At 34.8% G+C, this 21507-nt stretch overlaps 2 long non-coding RNA genes across 5 annotated transcripts in view; one reads left to right on the forward strand and one right to left on the reverse strand.

Annotated features, from left to right (window-relative positions):
- LOC121666558 overlaps nucleotides 1-16596 on the reverse strand; it is a 199701-nt gene extending 183105 nt beyond the window's left edge. Inside the window, exon 1 of one of the 4 annotated variants that reach the window (XR_006016690.1) lies at nucleotides 16054-16596. This is a non-coding gene — a long non-coding RNA (uncharacterized LOC121666558). The remainder of the gene's footprint in view (nucleotides 1-16053) is intronic. The other 3 variants (XR_006016695.1, XR_006016692.1, XR_006016694.1) reach the window with 3 other exon arrangements.
- Nucleotides 581-4964, forward strand: LOC121666574. The gene is made up of 3 exons (XR_006016698.1): nucleotides 581-3768; nucleotides 4404-4526; nucleotides 4711-4964. It is a non-coding gene; the product is annotated as an uncharacterized LOC121666574 (long non-coding RNA).
- Nucleotides 16597-21507: the final 4911 nt, after the last annotated feature.

The following is a 21507-nucleotide window of genomic DNA, read 5'->3' on the forward strand; positions in this document are numbered from 1 at the left end:
GTAAGTCATGGGGCTATGCCTTTTTTAGCACATTTTTAATGTCACGTGTTGTTTACACTGAGCTCAAAAAATTACAATTAGAAAACACCAAAAATTTGGATTTCATGGTCTGAATTCTTTGCTGTGAAGGCTTCACTAGAGCTTATAAAAAAATAAGGGTCCTAAGTGGGATATAGGCAATAATGTAATAGGACATTCAATTCATCAGCCTGGATTTAATATTAGGGTAGAAATCCATCAACTGAACTGTGAGAGCAAATTATTTCATTTCTCTAAGGTATATAGGAGTCAAGTGCAACTCCTGGCAAGGATACTGCAATAAGAAGTGTTCAGGGTTATTCAGAATAACAACAGGGCAATATGCCCCCTTTGCTGACCCACCCTCTAATACACATGGGGACAAAATTTCAAGTTGAATTTTATTTATTTTTATTTTCATATTATCAGGTATGAGTGGAAATAAGGGATCTCTTTGCATTCTGCCATTGGAGGAAAAACTGTCATTTTCGTTCATAAACACTAACCATCGTCAAAGTTTTGCTGACATCCCAAAAGAATTATATGCATTTGCCTTTGCTTTCAGCTGGCACTCAGCACCTTGAAGAACTGTGTCCTCTACAGATTTAATTTTTTCCTTTACACTGCATACATGGAAGAGGTAAAGGCACAGTATGATATGTAGGTTTCATTTTGGAGAAAGTTTTCTTTGTGGAATTCTTGAAAGGAAAAGCTCTAGTTCTTTTCTAACACTTTATTATTCCTTTATGATAGTGGCACAGATGCTGTTTCTGGAAAATACATTTTCTCAAAGGCAAGAAATCAGTAGATTGGCAGGGATGACTCATTCTTGTGTTGGCTGGGTTCAAGAAGCAAAGCATTTAATGTGGATTCCACTTATGTTTTTTGGAACAGCTGCTTCTAAAAAATAACACAAAGGTTGATGAAAGTATGTCAGCTTACTTGTGAGTGCTGTAAAAAATTTCTTAGAGGCAAAGCACAACAGATCAATTCTCAGAGGGCTTTTTGCACTAGAAGTACACAAAATCTCAGCTTCACAAAATTATTTTCTAAGATAAAAATAAGAAAAAAAATGACTTGCTTTTCAAATTTCAATAACATAATAAAGTTAGAAAGACTCATTATACAAGATTTTTTAATACAGATGATTTTTTTTTCTTAGAAATGAAGTGATATGTATCATATACAATAGTATGGTTGTTATTTTCAAGAAAAGTGCTGTCACTCAAAACAGTGTGCCAAATTTCTTAACATTTACCAGAAATTAAATTAATAAAAACAACTTTAATTTCACCTAAATCCAAGTGTTAACTAGTAAGCAAGTAGCGCAATGCAATGGAAATTTATCTAAGTGCTTTTGGGAGAAGATTATTTTATAATGGTCTCAAACAAACATTTCCCTCACATTTCCTTTCCTATTTGTGGGCTCAGATGGGTGTGTACAGAAAAGGAGATGTGACACATTCTGACCCCTGAATAAGATTCTGGAGAGCACAGGATAGAAGTTGCAACTTATGCAAATATGCATAGGTATGAGTCAAGCTTCTTACTGCAGCGTATAATGCCAGCACAAAATATGAGACTAGCTAGATAGCTGGGAAATTCTACCATCCTTGCTGGTAGGTGACAAAGGTGGATACCCCAAAAGGAAATATGGAGATGCTCCTGCACTATAAACCAGGAGGTGATAGAGGAGATGCAAACTATTAAATTGCAATGGAACAAAGAGCATTTGTCCACAACCAAAATATAAATATACCAAACCTCTAGTGTTTGATTCCATAATCCAATGCTAAAATATTCTGTTTTCACATTTTTTTCTCTCTCCGATCATGGACGAAATTACTATTTTTAACTTTCAAATAATCCTTATAATGACCAAACTAATATTTTATTAAGCTTTATGGATTCTCTTTCTGAGAAACTATACAGCAAGCAAAACATTTTGTGTGTCCCAAAATATTACTTCTTTGCAAAAAAGTGGCAAAGAAAAATGTTATATTCCACTTCAACCTTAAAATTATTCCAGGTTGCTATTGGACTTTAAAGGCTCTTTGCTCTTCTCCTCTTTTAGAGATTCTTTGCAAATCTTGTAGAAAACTAAACATCAACTCACCAGCAAAACTCAAATGCTGTTTCATGTATTAGAGATGACTGAAACTGATTGAATTTATAAAAAATATTCTTGACTTAAAGTTCTAAAGTAAACTTTAAAAGAATGCTGTATCCCTCCAGCTCAGTACAGTTTGAATCTCAGGCACAATTTTCCTTTGATAGTCTTTGTAAGTTGCAGGCACAGCCTCAAGCAAAGACAACTTAAAAAAAGGGATGTAAGGATGTATTTTTCATGCCAATAAGCAAGGGAAAAATTTAAACTCAAGTGCGTGACATACAAGAAATATAATAATAATTACAAATATAAAAATTAAAATACAAGGTATTATAATAAATTATATATTACTCTTGTTTCATAAGTTAAATAATATCATTTTTATATTCTGTACTGCATGGTGAAATAAATGATATTTAATTATCTTACAAGTACAATGCAAATTTTTATCAATGCTGTATCATGATCCCACTTTGTAAAGCACTTCAGAGATTTTTTCCCCCTCAAAGAAAGCTGCAGAAGTTTTCTTCTCAAAATCTAACCCAGTCCAACCTTGTTAAATTCTTAAGTTCTCAACAATGAGAGTTAGTTGCCTATATCAGAGAAGGATGAGCAAATATTTGAAAACAAACAACAATCCTGTGTTAAGATATTGTTATGATTGAACCCCCAGAAGTGATAATAATATGGAAATTATAAAGATTTGAAGTCCCAAGGGCTACTTTTACTCAAATGTGTTATATGTACATAGCAATATATTTTCTACTTAAAACCATAATGGGAATGAAAAGCTTTATGGCTTTTTCTTCTCTTGTAGGCAAGAACACCTCCTAAAATGATAAAGACTGATATTTCAGATGGTGCACACAAATCACAGTACATAACATTTTAAAAGCCTGATTCACTGATACTTTGTAAGACTTATTCAGCCAACTAAAAGAAATACTGATGGTACTGACAGCTCTTCAGAAATTCTCAAAGACATCTGTTCATCGATGGGGTCTGTAGTCTTACAAAAGAGAAATCTGAAGGGATGCCAACCGGAAAATATTCCCTCAAGCCTTAGAAATGCTTAGGGTTGGGCTTGAACTTCAAGTCAGTTTCCGTCCTTCCTTCCTGCCTTCCTGCCTTCCATTATTTTTTTAGATTTTCTCTTACCTTCCTCCATTTTTAATACCAATTTCATTGTGCTCCACTTGTTGTGTTCCATTATAAATTATAATAACCACTCAGCTTTGCATTTATGGCATTGGAGAACCCACAGCTGCAAACCTCCTCAAAATACTCAAAGACATGGAAAACTGGGGCTTGATAAAGCTGATTTTATGTTTAACAAAGAGTTCAAAGAAATGGTCTCTTACATGTAATAGGTACCATATAGAGTAAATTTGGATGTAATGAGAAGCTGCAGACCAATGAAGAAAGCAAAAATGTATACATATATGTTAACAAACATATAAAAAATATATAAATTGATCCCAAAGTGAGGAATAAGAAATCGTCAACATAATTATCATATTCCTCCTGGCAAAGGACTTGCATGCTGGCAATTAGCTGCTAACATTGGCATTCATCACCAGCACCAGAGTGAAGGCACCCAGAGGAGCAGGGGAAGGGTGAACATAACTGCAAGAAGTAGGGTAAGTTCATATAACTTTATTATATATTGTATATAACTGTAGTTTTTAGACCACATGATTATTCTTTCTTTTTCTATGAGAAACAGATTTGGACTAATGTTTGGACTCTTAAGATATCAGTTGTATTAGCAATAAATTCTTGTGTTTATTTATACATAAGGTGTTCTTTCTCTGACTGTAAATGAGATTTGAATGTTACATGCAAAATTTGTTGTATAAAATTTAGGGGTAACTATCTGTAACATTTTTTAATGTCAGCTTAACAGAAAAAAGATAAAAAGGAAGAAAAAAGCACTGAAGAATGTAATTTAAATGATTAGTTCCTGCTTTTGAATGGGTTAAATTATGCTTGCCATCTGAAGTAAAATGAAGAAATAGTGACTAGACTGAATTGTGATTACCAGCCTATGATATCTAGTTTTATTTTGTTGGTTTTGAAGAATGTTTGGATAATATGGAACTGAACAACAGAAATATTTAGGAATGGATGTATTGTCAGTAATTACTATGATAGCATTTACCCAGAAAAAGAGAAATACGTTCCTCTGTCCTCTCCATGTAGATGTAAGATTACCTCATCTCCACACTTTGTCAGTTTTGTCAGCTCTAAAATTCATCCATCTTTGAGAATGCAGGTCTGTGAACAGAGATCGCCTTCCTTGTGCAAACTTGTACAGACACCATAGGAGGACTCAGCCTTCCAATACTTTTAAAGGATCAAATCTGCCCTGGAGGCAATCCTGAGGTATTCTGGGAAGGTATGTGTCCTGATTTTACCTGAGATTAAGTTAATTTTCTTCCCTGTACCTGCTAAAGTGCACTGTTATTTATTCAGTGTATATATAGAGAGAGAATAATGCTGATGACACACTGACGTTTTGGTGGTTGCTCAGTGGTGCTTACTTTAAATAAAGCTTTTTTCACTGTCTCATGCTCTGCCAGTGAGCAGGTCCACGAGAACCTGAAGGAGAGCACAGCCAGGACAGCTGGGTGCCACTGGCCAAGGGAATATTCTACACCCCAGAATGCCATGCTCAGTCTATAAACTGGGAAGACTTGGCTGGGAACTGCTAATTGCTGTTCAGGGATGGACTGGGTATTGGTCAGTGGGTGGTGAACAATTGTGTTGTGTATCACTTGTTTTTCTTGGGTTTTGCACCTCTCTCCTTCTCTCCTTTCATAACAACTATTGTTAGTAGTGGTAATGTATTTTATTTTGTTTTCATTATTAAACTGGTTTTATCTCAACCTATGATGTTTTACATTTTCTTTATGCTTCTCTGCCCTCCACTGGGAAGACAGGGGGATCTGATAAGTGGGTGGCTTAGGGATCCTTATTTGCCTGCTGGGGTTAAATCATGATGGTATGCAGTAGAACATTATGCTTTGTTTAGTTTTGGTTTGGTTTGGCTTGGTTTGCTGACCAAGCACATGAATTGGTTTGCTGTCCTTTCCTCAAATCCAAAATAACTGCGCTTCACAAACATATTTGGAATCCTGAGTGCAGCCTCTTTCACTCGGCAAAATCATCCGTAAAGCCAAACTAGTGGGTAAGGACATAAAGGTCTTTGTAGAGATTGGACAGATCAAAGACTTGCATAGAAGAAATCCCCAGGTTTTATTTTCCAGTTTTGTCTTTCCAAGTAAACATTATGTGTGCTGTGGACTTTCTTTCCACAAAGAACACCTGCCTGACACTGCATAAGAAATAGCGAATGCATTTCTGGTTTTGCTTTTCTTTGCTTGTTCAGATTTGCTTGACCAGTCAAAAGATGTGATTATCCCACTGCAGTCAGGACTGGTACAGCCTCTCCTTTAGCACTCTGCAGTTTTGGAAGGTTTTAATTTAAGAAGGATGTGAAGGTCCTTGAATGCATCCAGTGAAGAGCAACAAATCAGGTGAAAGGGCTGCAAGTCAGGAACTGTGAGGAGTGGCTAGGGACTTCAGGCTTGTCTAGTTTGGAGAAAAGGGGACTCAGGGCCTTTCATTGCTCTCTGCGGCTTCTTGAGGAGAGGAATTGGGGAGGGAGGTGCTGAGATCTTCTCCCTGAAATCCAGTGGTAGGATGCATGGGAATGGTTCTTTACTACTTTTGGAGGGTGGTCAAACACTGAACAGGCGTCCTAGAGTGGTTGATGCCCCAAGCCCCAAAATTGTATTTCCATCTCTGGAAATTGCTGTTCTCAGCCTCCGGTAGCCTCTGATCATAAAGTTAAAATTTTATAATGAGCTGCTTTTTCATTTTTTTACTGAATTCTGAAACAGAACATTCAAGGATCAATAGAAAGTTAAGCCTTATAGTTGCCCCCTGATAGGTTAGCATCGTGGGGCTAAGAAGATGGCATACATCATTAGTGACAGATTCGGTTACAGATTTTTATCACTGGCAGAATGATGTAATCCTCATTACAAAAGAACATTGTTTAATTGATCCATTTGCTCCCAGCAGTCCTGTGGCTTTCTTCCCTTATAACATAAAGGCCAAATTGCAGTTCAGCTTCAATCAAGTGAAAACATTTTATTGCAGCAGGAAAAAGAAATACTCTCTGCACAATTTAATTACCATGGTTTAAATATGAGAAAATAATTAGACAATTAATGTTACAAATGCTGCCAGAGGACATTTTAAATAATATTTAAAATAGTACAGAGAAACCATGAAGAGACTTTTCTTAATGTACTGGCCCCCAACATTTTCCTAGTTCTCAAATAATTCTTTAAGTTTACCAAAGTTAATATGAATACACTGTATTCAATTTAAAGGAAATGCCTGTAGCTTCTAAATGGCTTTAAATAAGCAATCATTTTAGAAAGGGGAGCTAATAACTTCTTCCCTCACCACATGGAATCCTGTGGGAGAAAAAACCCAAACATTTTTATTTACAAAAGGCAATTGTAAAGAAACAACAAGTACTCAAAGAGCATCCTCTGTAACTGACCAGAAGCCAAACTGAGAACAAGTTATTCCAAAGGTCTAATTGGGTATTGGCATGAATAAAGTGGTTTCTGCTGTGGCTTATTTCTCACCACTTATGTTTCCAGCAAGAGAATCTGTTGGCTTAAAGGCTGAATCTCTTTAAGCACTTAATTTTTTTATCAAGCTCTATACTACTACCTCTCCCCAGAACAATAAAAACCCTGGAGCCTTCCCTTGCTAAAAAGTAATTAATTTCTTCCCCTCTGCAAAGCATGCCAAATCTAGCACTGACTAGAATATGTAAGAATTTATTGAAAAGTTTGGTTACATTTCTGTACCTTCCTATCCATTTCTAAGAAACCAAACTTCTTGACATCTGCAGTGTCTATATCTTTAGTAACTGCTCTTAATCTTATCTGGGATACCATGAGATCATTGCAATATAAATGCAATTTTTTTTTTCTCTTCCTTTCCTTTCTTTGCCTTGCCTCACCTTGCCTTCTTTTTCTCTTTTTCTTTTTCTTTTTCTTTTTCTTTTTCTTTTTCTTTTTCTTTTTCTTTTTCTTTTTCTTTCTTTTTCTTTTTCTCTTTCTCTTTTTCTTTTTCTTTTTCTTTTTCTTTTTCTTTTTCTTTTTCTTTTTCCTTTTCCTTCCATTTTTTGTTAGACACCTGACTGAATCAAGACATGAAAGTGCAGAATTGTGCTTAACCAGTGTGGTACTGAATGGCACTAACTGCAAATTAGGCATGATGTCAGAGCTGACAGTTCCCTGTTTCAGCAACCAGCCAAGTACACATACTCATGTTTTCAAAGTGCATCCTATTCTTAGTGTTCAATTAGGACGACTGTTTGTCTGCCTTTGCAAATGCCTGCACAAGTGTACAGTTAAACCAAAACATGTCAGATAAATATGGCAATGTTTTCCTGCTTAAGTAAAATAAAATAATGGCAATTAAATCTGCATAAAATTTAATATTCATGGCCATTTAAATGCATGTTTTAAAAAGCCGACTTCATTTAAAAGAGGCTCTGGCAACTTTAAAAAGCTGTAGATCTGATGCTGAATATACAGCTTTTCTGAAGGTCTTCTAGTATTTTAAAACATCATGTTTTAAAAGAATACTTCTTGCATCACTGCATTTTTATATGTTTATATAATTTTATATATATCTATATATTAGCTGATGAAAAGCATTCAACAGTTTAGAATCAATGACAGTAAATTCATGAAGGAAGACTCAATAACAATTAAGCAATTTGCATTACAAGAATTCAAAACCATATAGAAACTTGTCAGACTTAATTCACAGTTAATAAATAAAATAATAATAATAATAATAAATTTTTTAAAAAGACTTGAAATATGAAGACTATTACCTCTTAGTTTTTCCTGTTGGCTGCATAATAAAGATCAATAAATCAACACAAAATTACAGTTCTGTGTTTTTTCCTTGCCTTCACTGAGACTGACTTTTCAGAAGTGAATCCATCCAGATTCAACAGTATTAATTTTTAAAAGGAAATATCCATAAAGAAACAAAAAGTTTAGCTCTTATTTATAAGAATCTTCCCTCTTCCCCCCATGATCAGTGCATAATGCTTGCATAGTGTTTAATTTCTGTCCAAATCTTTAGGAAAGGGTGTGTGCATATGTACATTTCCAAATCTGATGTGGATGAAATTTTAAAATATTGACTAGTGCTAACTTAATAGGAGCTAATATAAAAGTTTATTTTTTCTAGTAATTTGCATCTTGTGGTTCACAGAAAGAGATCAGGAGTCATAGGAATGTTTAGAATTTGAATAGTATGTAACTTGTAATTAAAGCTAACCCTGCAAGCAAGGTTTTTCTGATTCAAAACACCACAGGAAATTAGTCCAGAACTGAATCACATTTCATAAGAGCCACAGAGACCAGCAAGTATTTGCAGACTGAAATTCTACTTGGACTTAATCATATGATTTTTTTTTTTTTTAGTTAGTTCAAAATATGTTGATGCCATTTACTGCCTGTTCTACTTAGAGTTTTAGGATGGTGGGGGATAATCTTCTTTTCCCTTGTTCTGTAAAGGCTTTGCTGAGGAAAAGCTATGTAGGACTTATACAGAAAACTAATTAATATTTCAATATTGGATTCTTCAAAGGAAAGAACTGCATAAAAAGCACAGTATTCACAGCTGATTTTGCTGGCATGATGTCACTTGACGTTCCCAAAGTAGGAAACACAGAGAGATAAAGAGAATACACTTAAAGACAAAATAGTACCTCACTAAAATGCAAAATAATAATATGCAAAACTATGTTTGCATATTTTGTGCCTTTAAAGAATACTGATTTATTTTTCTTTTCCTATTCTATGGAAAATCTGGTACAACTTAACACATTGGTTTCAAACCACTCTCTGTATATGTGTTTGCTTGTGTGTGATTAATATGCTTTCCGGCCAATGATGTTTTTTCTGCATGTGTGATTTTTTTCTTTATATATTGTTGGTTTCAGTACTTTCTTTTCGATAAATCACATCTTTCATATTTGTTATAGAAAAGGCAATATCAAAAAAGCAATTTTTCCAAAGTACAAGCATTTTGATTCATTTCTTTATATAGAGATTACGTTTCCTTTGTGTGTTCAATACCAAGCAATATATAGCTTGGGTCAAATGATGTTTAGCTTTAAACAAGCATTAATATCAAAATATGCAAAGAGGCACAAGACTGATCTTAGTTAATTATCTGTAGTATATTCAAATAGATATGTTTCAATAGGTCCTCTGACCTTTTTTTGGAAGTAGAACAAATGTAAATTTATTTCACTAACTGTCTAGTTTTGCAAATGTGATAGATTTTGTTACTTAATATTTCTATAAAATGTCCTTAGACATAGCTACTACACATGCCTAATTAACTCTCATATTAACAGAAGTCATTGAGGATATTTTCAATTTCTTACTTTTTTGTTTGGTTGGTTTTTCCAGACACCTTAACTAGTCCAAGTGAAACAAAAAGGGCAAGTAAATTCTGGTATCACTGAAGAACAGTGCATAAAAAACCTTATTCTACAGGCTGCAGTTAACAAGTTTTCATACTATTTTTCCACTTCTAAAAAGTAATACTTGGGGTTTGCTTATGTCTTAACTCCTTCTCCCTCAGCCATAGAACATTACCTTTCAGTAGTAGGCATGGAGTTTTTTGCTGATGAAAGTTAGCATTTTCTGTAAAGAAATGCCATCATCTAGGAGTCCCATGCTTGTTTCTTTACACTGCAACTTATGGAAGTCACTGTGATAAAATCCAGCATGGAAGGTGGAATTCCAATGACAGAAGATAGGTTACATACTATTATATACAGAATAGGTTATATATCATTATATACAGAAAATTTTGGGGGAAAAAAACATCTTATTTGGCATATTGCAATAGGCTAAGGTAGCATTCAAGTAAGTAAGGAAATAAATAAATAAATAAATATATGCATACATATCTAATATTAAATTATTCTTCCCCATTCACTACAATGGAAGCATTCAAAACTGTATACTGGAAATATTCATATATGTAGTCCTTTTAACTGTGCGGGATAAAACGTAAAGGTGCCACTGTATGTAAGTAGCAAAGACTTTTCAGGACATTCTTATTCTTGTGGAGATCACAAAATTTATTGAACATTTTCCTAGTGCATTTTTGAGACTGTACAAAGCTCTAGTCCTAAGTTGTCATTACCTTAATATTTGACAATTTAACATTTTGCAATAGTACTTGTCAGCCGTGTTAGGTGGGAGAGCTATACACTCCTCCATATTACTGGAAGAGTACCGAAAAGAAAGAGACCTTTCTCAACATACGACTGGAAGTTCATTGCAGACCAAGTAATTGCTTCACATATGCCAAGATAATTCCCTGTTTTAAGCATTCATCTATTTTGAGTGACTATTTAGTGAGCCTGAACACTATTTTATCCAAATTAAATTTAGTTGTGCTTTAGATGTACTCCTTTAGAGAGTGGGAAGATCACTTCTCATTATATTGTCAGACACACTGAAGTCCTAAGTCCTTTTTATGGACTTTTTGTTTCAGAACCTCCCCTAATTTATACAGCTTTAGTTTTATATAGCTTTAGTCGCAGCTTTGGGGCTCCAACTGTTTTTTGTTTTGTATAGACATAGTAACAGTGCAATGTTCTGCAGTGAACAAGAGAAATCAGTAATACCAGGATAAAACAGAGAAGAACTAAAACTGATCTCAGACAAAGAGATACAATTGGGGTTTAAATCAATACAATTTTGGTCAAACACAACCTTCAGATCTTTATTCAATAGTTCTTGGGAGGGTTTAACACAAACGCAATTATGGATAAAGACTGTCTAAATCACTATTAATTATATGAATAATATTCCTTGTACTTGTCATTCTCAGCTTATTAACCATAAAAAGCTCTAAGTGAATCAATATAAAAATCACAGTCAGCTTGCTGATACTGCCCATCATAAGCAATTCATTTATTTATTTATTATTATTTATAAGCTTCCAGTTTCTTTTAGTTTGCTGATAATTGGAAGTGGTTCTAAAAAATCATCTCCACACCACAGGCAGTTACTGAAAGAGGAAAAATATATGTGTTCATTTCCTCTGGAGCCTTGTTATCTACTATCCATAGCCTCCATCTGCAAGAAGATTGCTGCATCTTCAACTAGAGATTGCAGAAGTCCACAGGAAAAAATCAAACTCTGGTTTTGGGATAATGCTGTTGACTTCTGTTGTGTACATGAGGCATGTGACTGGCAAGGGGCCTCCACAAAAATGGAAGTTTTGGTAAACTTTGAAGACAGAGTGCATACACAGAGGTACTTCAATACTACTGTGAGCTGGCTAGACTTGTGGTGACCTTATTTCCAAGGCAGCACATTCTGAGTACCTCAGTTGAAGTGCACAATCCCTCCACTATCTTATTCCTTCTTATAGAAAATATTCTTAATTCTCAAAAAACAAAAAAACCCAACCAAACAGAAAAAAACATTTAATCTGGGCCAAATAGAAGAATAGTGTACAAACTTAAAAACTCACAGGAATTTTAGGAATTTGAAGGGAGTCACTTGTCAGTGCAAAGTTATAATTCCAAATCTTGCTGACAGTAGGTATTCATTCTCCTCAGATCATATGCTTATGATTCAAGGTGGAACTTGTACTACTAGTAAACATTAAAAGAAGCCATAAGCAGCTTTTCTAACCTCTGAAATGTGCTCAGGGAGCAACTGAACCCTGCATCATGAGAAATGGGACAACTTCCAGTCTTTCTAGCACTGATTTGGGCTTTCATAGGAAGTAATATCAGTAGCTTAGCCTCTGTCAGTTTATCAGTGTCAGGCGGTTTTGTGTGCATCAGATGACAACTGGTACACAGTGTATAAAGCCTTGTCACAGGAATTCTTCAATCACTATCTGCCTTTGGAGCCTCTTGTGAAGTGGCCCCCATGTCTCTGAATAAATACATCTGAATATGACCATCCAGGATCTAGCAAAGCTTTTGACTTAGATGTGGAGGACCAGTTTATGTCTTGATGTTTGGTAATTAATTTTTTCTTAAGAAATCTCTCTTAGGCATTTAAGTTGTTTCTTGCATAAGAATCTACCCAGTGAAATTAATATAATCCTTTAATTTACCTAATTAGTTTTTCTTAAAATATAAAATAAAAAAATCCACCAATATTGTTTGTATCTGTACATGAAATTATCTACCAAGGTAGAAAGAAATGACAGCTGTGAGTTTCAGCTCATTCCTGGAAACATAAACTGTGAAGAATAGGGAGAAAAAATACTTTACACCTGATTATGGTGCCCTACAGAGCTTAACTGCCTATTTCAAATCTTCCCACATCTTTAATTAAGGAACATAATTAAATACTCTGAGAGGTTGTCTTTTTTCCCTAAATACTCTATGCAAATAGTTCAGTTTATGGAAATAAAAAGCCACAATAATTTAAGCCCTTTTCTATATTACAAAAGCACATTTGAAATTACTAAATTTTTTATCCTGTAATATACAGTAAAATATCAAACAGTACTGATGGGGGGGGCATCATTTTGATACTTGATTTTGGTTCGGCCTGATATATCCAAATTTTTCTTAAGTCTTATTTTTAAATTTTATTAATAATAATTCTGAAAGAAAACCCTTTAAAGCAGAAAGGGCACCAAACATTTGGACAACATAATAATAAAGGAAGTCCTGTTACACTAAGAGCTCTGCGTGACAAGAATATTTCAATGCACTTGTGGGCTCTGATGAACCACATTGCAGCAGCAGCAGAGTAACAGTAGATTCCTTCTCATATTTGAGTCTGCAGCCATTCACCAAAAATGCTGTAATTCATCTAGGTGATGAGAGCACCACACACCCTGTTCACAGCATGGCATAAAACTTACCAGTACATCAATAGAGAAGACCATATCATACTGTCATTAAGAATACTCCTGGTAAACGGAAGAATATAATTTCCAGCAAAAATGACCTGAAAATACTCCATTTTTTTATACTTTGAAAAGACCTTCTAGAATAAACTGCACCAGTGTTAAAGGGATTCTTGTCAACAATATCTAAGCAAAATAAAGCCAATTTAGTTACATCTATCAAGGGAAGGCATATACTGTTAGCAAAAGCATAGAAGATATAAAATTCTTTATATTATCTCTGAAGGCAAAATGTTCCTTATAAACAACGAAGTTTCCAAATGAGGGCTGTTTGAGGGATCACTATGATACCAGCTGTTATTACTCTCCTTTTCTGCTTACCTGAACTTTAAATCCCTACTTCCAGTGGACTGATATTTGTATTTAGTTTTTCAACTTAGCGCTTGGCACTTTTTTACTTTATTTAGTTTATTTTTTTTAATTTACTTTTTATTTTATTTATTTAGTTTGCAACTTTTTCTTCATAAATAACAAAAATTAAAATAGGTGGTATTCACTAACAAAAACCATAAATAAACAATTCCATTTTTAAACACTGCCCTTCAGAACTTTGGATATTTTCCTTCTTACCATTCCTGGGGAGGAAACATTGCTATGTAATGGACATATCACTGGTCTGGTTAGGAAAGGGAACACTAATCGATCACAAACTTACTGCATGACACTGAGCAAGGTAATCTGCTGCAATGCCAGCTTCCTTTCCTTTGACTACACATCTAATAATTTCATATAGGAAACAAATTTGCGGGAACAGTTGTATATTACTAGAAATATGTTCAGTGCTGAGAACAAAAATCCCCAAGTTTCACTTACGCGGCTGCATATTATAAATAAATGTGTGTATATATGTGTATGCACACTTTCACATGAACTTTCATATTTACCATCCTAATAATCTACAATGTCTCTCTCTGCTTTTTTATATATCTTAGATGATATCTATAAATATATTTTTATAATGAGTTGATTTAGCACAAGTAACTGTGTATTAAGCCTTGTCCCCAGCTGATCACAGACAGCACAGGAAAGACTAAATCTGTGCTTTCAGTTCTCTCTATTTTCCACTGCCCTGGTACAGAAAATATAATACAACATTAACGAAGTCAACAATACGCAGAATATAATTAATTCTACAAAGGCTTCTGAAGGATGCTTTTGAGAATTCTACATAGAATCATGGAATGGCTTGGGTTGGAAAGGACCTTTAAAGATCATCTAGTTTCAACCCCTGCTATGGGCAGAGACACCTTTCACTAGACCAAGTTGCCCAGAGTCCTATCCAACCTGGAACGCTTCCAAGGATGGGGCATCCACAATTTCTTTGGCCAGCTTGTTCCAGTGCCTCATCACCCTCATAGTAAATAATTTATTCTTACTACCTAAACTAAATCTACTCTCTTTCAGTATGAATCCATTCCCCCTTGTCCTGCCACTACATGGTCTTGTAAACAGTCCCTCTCCATCTTTCTTGCAGGATCAATCAGTCCCATAATCTCTACATACATACAAGAAGTGTGGAGGTCTCTTCACCAGTCATGGTCAAGTCAAAATAAATGGTCAAACTCCAAATGTCAAGACAAAATTTGCCCTTTGTGCTAGCAGCTTATTGCTTAGAATGATTGTTCAAAGAATTAGAGAATGCTGCTAAGGAATCATCATGTTTATCCACACAATCACCAACACTGTCGTTATTAGTTGGCAAATCTTCAATATAAAATACAGGTAATAAATTATTTGTTTTGTGTTTTCAACTTTTTTTTTTCCCCATGAATTTTCCATTGTCAGCCATATTTCTATTTCCCAGATAGAAAAATTAATAACATATATTATTCTAATTCACTGGAGAAAGTCACCAAGTCATCCAAAACTGATATTATTTACAATAAACTTCAGTTTTTATTGCAGAATTCCTATTTCCTTAGATTTTCATTTTGCAGATGCTCTCTAAACTTATTTCTTAAAAGCTGACTTCTAATATAAGCAATTTGTGCATTTTTTCTCTAAATATCTGTGTATCTAAGCAATATGATCTAAGGGTATCACTGCAGAATAATAAAATTAATGAAATACTCTTTGAAACCTAATACAGTCCAATTAAATCTGTTAGAAAGAGATTCTTCTTTTCAAAGTGATATTCTTTCCTACTAAGATACAAGTCACTGAAAAAATATGGTTTTCAAATGATGGATTTTCAAAGAAGTGATAACTTATCTTTCCATATTTATGTTCTCCCAGTGAATGCCATATAAATTATGTTTCATTTTCTAGTGAAAAGAAAGCTTTTTTTGACCAGCTGTACTTTTGGGATCTGAAAGGCAGAATACTTTCTCTTTCAAAAAAACAGAGTAGAGAAGTCAGAAATTTCCTGGCAATTTGTGAATGAATAGATGTAAACTTCCCAAATTCTCCTAGCAGTTTTTACAGCTTCTTTTTTTTTTCTAGTATTTAATATATAATATACATAATAGAAGTATGCATAATATATGTGCATGTACATAAATTTAAAAAAAAATTCCAAATATCTTTAATTTTGAGGATTGTTTGATTATTTTTATTATTTTTTAGAAGTTATTGTATATGTTTGTATTCCTTTTACCTCCTTAGGAATGGGACCAGGAATTTATTTCTTATTCATACATTAAAATATATTTTAGGTCTTTTGTTCTATTGTTTTAAAATCAATACAGAAATCTACATTGATGTGGAAATGGTATTTTTTTCTCAAATTGACTAATATGAATCTGTGTTATGATTCTGCATGGCTTACTATAGAAACTGCTTTTCTAGAAGTAGCAGACAGAATCAGAAGTGTACAGAGCAATATATCTAGATTTGCAACAAAATAAAAACAAATACTTAAAGGGCAAAGGCAGGGTCAAGAGAAGGGCAATCAAATCTCTTACCTTATCTCAAAACACGTTACCCACTGTTCAATGAGTCAAATGATTGCGGATCTGCTGGTGACTTACATGAATGAAAAATGAACTGCAGTGTTGCTGAGTTAAGATACATGGCATCGATGTAAACGGCAGTGCAGAGCTAAGATCAGCAGTGCTCTTGCCATGGGTCCACATGGAACTAAATCTCTAAAAATTATAGATGTTCTGTAAATACCATCAGGAACTGGTATTTTTCTGGGAAATTATCTCTGCTTTCAATATGCTGTACTTGTGAAGGAAGATAAAACTAAAATGTTCAACAGGAAAGAAACAGTCAAGGTTTGTCCTTTTCTTCTTTTAGCATTCTTCTTTTAGCATTATGACGCTTGCAACATGATCCAGCGTCTCTGCCACAGTCAAATGTGAGGACAATACCATTCCTTTGACTTCTCATGAATCTCTACCATTCACTAAGAACTGAGGAAAGAAGAGAACCCACATTCTTCCAACTGATCAGTAAAATGATATTTCTGGAAACTCGAAAATTTAATCATAAAGTTCTTTATAAAGATACCTACACAGTAGGAGGCTAGAAAACAAGATGACAAGATATGCACAAAGCATCCTACATAAGTACTCCAAACTCCTCAAAGGACTCTAAACTGCAGTAGGAAACCAGATTGATATTATTATCTCCACCTTTCAGTTTTTCCAATAGTAACTCAACAGTCCAGCATAACTGATCCAGGCCTTATCAAAGAAGACTAAGATAGATACCCCTTTTCTAGAGCACTATGAGGACTCACCTGGGTATCTCATGCACCTTTGTACTGAGCACTCCATCTCTGTTTATCTGCCTTGTTCTCTGTACATGCAGCTCCTGGTTATTGGAAAATCTGGCCTTCTGTCCTCTGACTTTGGCCAGACTCTCTTTGGCCAAAAGCATGCTACCAACAAGCCTGCTGCTGTGTTGAATGCATGTCTCTTGAGAACCGAATGTCATGGATAGTGAACATCTGCCTCTCTGAGTAGATGTAGAATTAGTAACTTTTTCAACATTTGTAAAACTTTTAATTCAAGGAGCTTTTTAACTCTTTGTACACAAAGCCATTAGTTTAGGTACAGGATAGATATGAAATTACATGGGAAAAAGAAATTCTTAGAGTAGAAATATTTAATGTTTTCTCTATTGACAAAGACTAAGACAAATACTAGATCTCCCTTGCATTTCTCTGTATGCTTCCTTCTCCATCAGGATGGAGACTATCCCTGCAATCTAGAGCTTGAACATTCAGGAGTGTTGAGACTCACATAACCACCAGCAGCAGCTTCTCTGCACTGTATCAGGCATTTTTTCTTCCCTGAAATTTCTACCTGTCATAACAGATGCAGCGACATGCAGCATTTTCTCTGCTTTTCTAAGCAATGGCATGACTGACGTATTTTATAATCCTACTCAACAGAGTAGCAGATGGTGCCCACCCTTTTTCATCCTGTACAAGACTTGGTATTTCTTCTCTGTCAGTCATTAAGCTAGGTTTTTAATTCTTTGTGTTTTTGCTGGCTGTACAAGCCATGGTAGTTCATATGGCAGTAGTTACTTCTCCTGCCAATCTTGTGTCTCTTGAGGTCCAGACTTAGCGAAAGTCCTGAACTCTCAATGAAACTTTTATGCCAAATATAGCAAGCCCTGAATGATCATTGAATAACACTATTCTTTAGAAGGACTGACTCTCGAAGTGTGTTAAATTTAAAGGCAGGGGTGTGCCATAGCAAGTCAGTGCAAAGATTAATCTCTCTCCTTGCCACTAAGAGCAAAGATATCAATTAGTAGAAGGCCTGCTAACACTGCAGAGAACCCTCAGAAAATGTCTGCATGGTCATCCACCGTTTCTGCTCCACCTCTACATAAAATGACAGTCACGTAGCACATGAAAGCACTAAAAATCTGCAAATTAGGACATCATACCACACAATAGAACAAGTTCATTTGGGTTCAAAATAATGTTCAGACAGTTCTGGCTCAGTGCAATGTTTCTTCGCAGCCCTGTGTGCATGAGAAATGTGATCAAACATCTGTATCTTCCTGTGTGATTCTGCCCTCTATTTTTCAGACATATAGTCTCACTGACTCATTCACTCATGATGAATGTCATGAAATTTGCCAGGGACTTTTATCAAGAAACTACACTTACCACATGAGAACTGAGGCAGAAATGGATATCTCAAAAAGTAAAAGCAGCCAGGAGTAGAAAAGTCTAATCACTCGTGCTTTAACATGCCCATCCAGTCTGAATGAGACAAAGCTGAGGAACCTGAACAGAATCTGTAATGTTCTGGATATTGCTGAAAGATTCCTGTGCTGATTACTGAGCCACAGATCTAGCTTACTGCATTTGGCTTTAGCAATAGTAGTTTCTACTCTTCTCTTTTGCTTTGTTTGTTAAAGTCGTTTTTAGAAAACAGGTGCTTTAAAATCTCTAAATTTAGAAGTACAAGCATTATCCTCAAACACATCAATTTCTTGATGAAGACCAAGTCCTGCTTGTCATTTTAATCCCTATTATTCTTACATTCTTACATGCCGGTAACAACCTTACACTGCGCACAGTGTTTAAAAATAATATTTCATGACAACAATGAACACTACATTATCTGTCAGTAAAGAAGTCACTCAAAGTCATGCATATCTTATAATTTTGTACTATCTCACTGTTGAAGAGTGCACAAGGAAGAGTGTGTATATAATTGCATGATGGACTGCTGCAACAAAGAATTAGAGTTATTTAGTTTCTGTTATCTATAATATTGAGAAATTATATCAATATTAAATTTTAAATTAATAAAATTAATGCATTAAAATATTAAAAATAGAACTTTGAAAGAAGGTTTGTGAGGAAGAGAAAAAAGGCAAGCACCATTAAATATGTTCCTTCATTGCTCCTTTTTTTTTTTTTTTGGTAAAATAATAGAATAGCGAAGAACATAAGAAATATACAAGCAATGGATGCTATATCATTGCTGCTTCAAGAGAATGTCTTTAATTTTCCGAGTTTTTAGGTTGGCTATAAGAAATTAATGTTATGAAACATGGAACTTTCACTTGACGGCTGAGGGGTGATCAGGCAATTGCAAATGAGGCAACCACTAAGGAAGGGTACATCTCTAATCTTTGAGGGATATAACCAGAAGGCTTTCAAAGACCTGTGCATTGCAGGTAGCTGTAAGTGCAGAAGGAGATGAGACTGGATGAAGTGTTTCCGTCCAAACCTTTTCTGATGAATAACTGTGGTTTTGATAAGGTGATTTTCTGTGGAAACTGTTTGCCTTTCTTGAAATAGTTTTCTCAGGAGAAACCTAGGATCTAACTTGAAGAAAAGCTGGGTTTGTAAAGTTTTCCCCTTCTCTTCTGGCAAAAATTAGGAGTTCTCACAACAAAAAGGAGGAAAGCCATTTAGAGCAGCATTAAACTAATCAGCCTTTTCACAAACACCCACTAACATGCAAACACATAATGTTGTTGAAAAATTATTGTCTATCCAAATCATACTAAATGCAAAAATGATGAAGTAAACAAGCAAGAGGAATTCAAAAGCACACTGTTTTTGCAGGTGGTTTTGAAAGAAAAATTGCAGTAAAGGAATATTTTTTCATATTGAGCAAACAGAAAGGTAGGACTAAGTAAAGAACAGACTTACTGAGTGAAGTGCTCTATCCTGCCTTCAAAATAAGTTAATATCCAGCAGATGATAAGAACCGCACAACCTGCATCAATTTTGTGACAGCACTTAGCTGATGTCAGTGTAGGTTCACATTTCCGAGGCAGTTCAGTTGTCATTAAGCTGCTTGCCTTAAACAAAAAATTGGTGGGGATGGTGGTGCAAAAGGTTATAAGCCAGTTGTGTTTGATTTAACTAATTTTCTTTTTGTTTCTTCTGGCCAGGCACATTGTGTGCTCTATTTTATAACTAAGCAATGAAGCACAAGCTGTATGGCAGCTATTCTTGAGGGAGTTAGCCTGAAAGAAGTTGCCCAAATAGCACACTTCAGTGCATCCGCACTGTACGTTGCCTCAGAACAGGGAATCAGGAAGAGGATATTATGCATGAGATTAGAAGAGGAAAAACTGAGATATGCGCAGCAAATGTCACCAAAATTCATTTGGTGTGTTCGGATTTACCAGCATGAAAACATCGCTGCTCCACTGTCAGCAAAAATGATGTTCTGCAAATATTTGCTGGCCACATGGCAAGAGTTTCTCTTGTTACATTCTTGCACGGGAGATTTGCTCTTTCTCACCTTCAATTTGACATTTTACAGAGATTAGGAACATAAGTCAGAAAGAAAATTGTATAATGCATTGTTTTCTCCCTGTGCCTGACTGCTGCTAATCTTAAGTCAACAAATGTCAGATTTCAATTTTACTGAATTACTGGATCACAGACAGCAAAAATCAATATTTCTAGCTTTTATTTTTCTAATTCTTTCATATACAATGAATGAAGGAAAAAAATCTTTTTGCTATACCTGCCTGACACCTGCTCACAATCATAATTTTGAACATCTGAAGCAATCAGAATTGTCAAAATACACTGGTTACACAAAGGGTTGGTTTTCATGACAATTTTCTTATTTTGTATGAAGGAAGAAGTCCCATTGTGACTTCAGACATTTTCCTTCTATAGAAAAGACAAGACTCCTCTGAAAATTGACCATATATCACCGAAAGAAATAAAAGTCCTAGAAAATATTTTATTATGCTGGAACTTTTTCACGCACACTAATGTGAACATAAATAAAACCCAATTACTTAAAAGATATATGAATTATTTAGAAATTATTCTAATAAGAAAAGTATAAGAAAACCTCAATCCTTTGCAAATTAGGATGCTAAGAGTTTAATGTTAAGAAGTTTTTACCTTCCACACTTTGTAGATGTAATCCTGTATAATGAGGAAATGTTTAATGAATCAAAATAAACATTATTTAAGTACATCATTATTCAACACAATATGAGCAAAATGTTAAGAAGCTTTCACACTTAACACTACTACTTAATTGCACTTATAATGATGCTGTCCTAGTTAATGTGGATAAAGTTGTTACTGATTCTTTGTAAAATGTTTGCTTTGAGAATTTTTCCTGCAAACCCTCCCAGATTTTCTGGAACGAAAGCTCTCTGAAATCTTTGATGGACTTCAAGATCTCTGAACCATGCTGACTTTTTTTTTTATTATTATTATTTTTCCTGCACGCAGCAGTGTAATTACAATGTTAGAATAGGAGGAACAGTTGAAATGTCACAATCAATCCCCAAAATGTATTTTTAAAGTCTTTAAAAAACCATGTGTATTTTCAACTGAGTTTTCAAGGAGATAAATGAGTGTTGAGTATCTCTCAAAGCAAAACAAAACAAAAAGGGAATTAGTCCTGGAAGAACAGAGTAAACTTTAGGTGCAGACAAAGTGGGTGGCTGCT

The sequence above is a fragment of the Corvus kubaryi genome, unplaced genomic scaffold, assembly GCF_017639235.1.
Source record: "Corvus kubaryi isolate FWS band 111438036 unplaced genomic scaffold, C.kubaryi_AGA036_p1.0 132, whole genome shotgun sequence".
Lineage (NCBI taxonomy): Eukaryota > Metazoa > Chordata > Aves > Passeriformes > Corvidae > Corvus > Corvus kubaryi.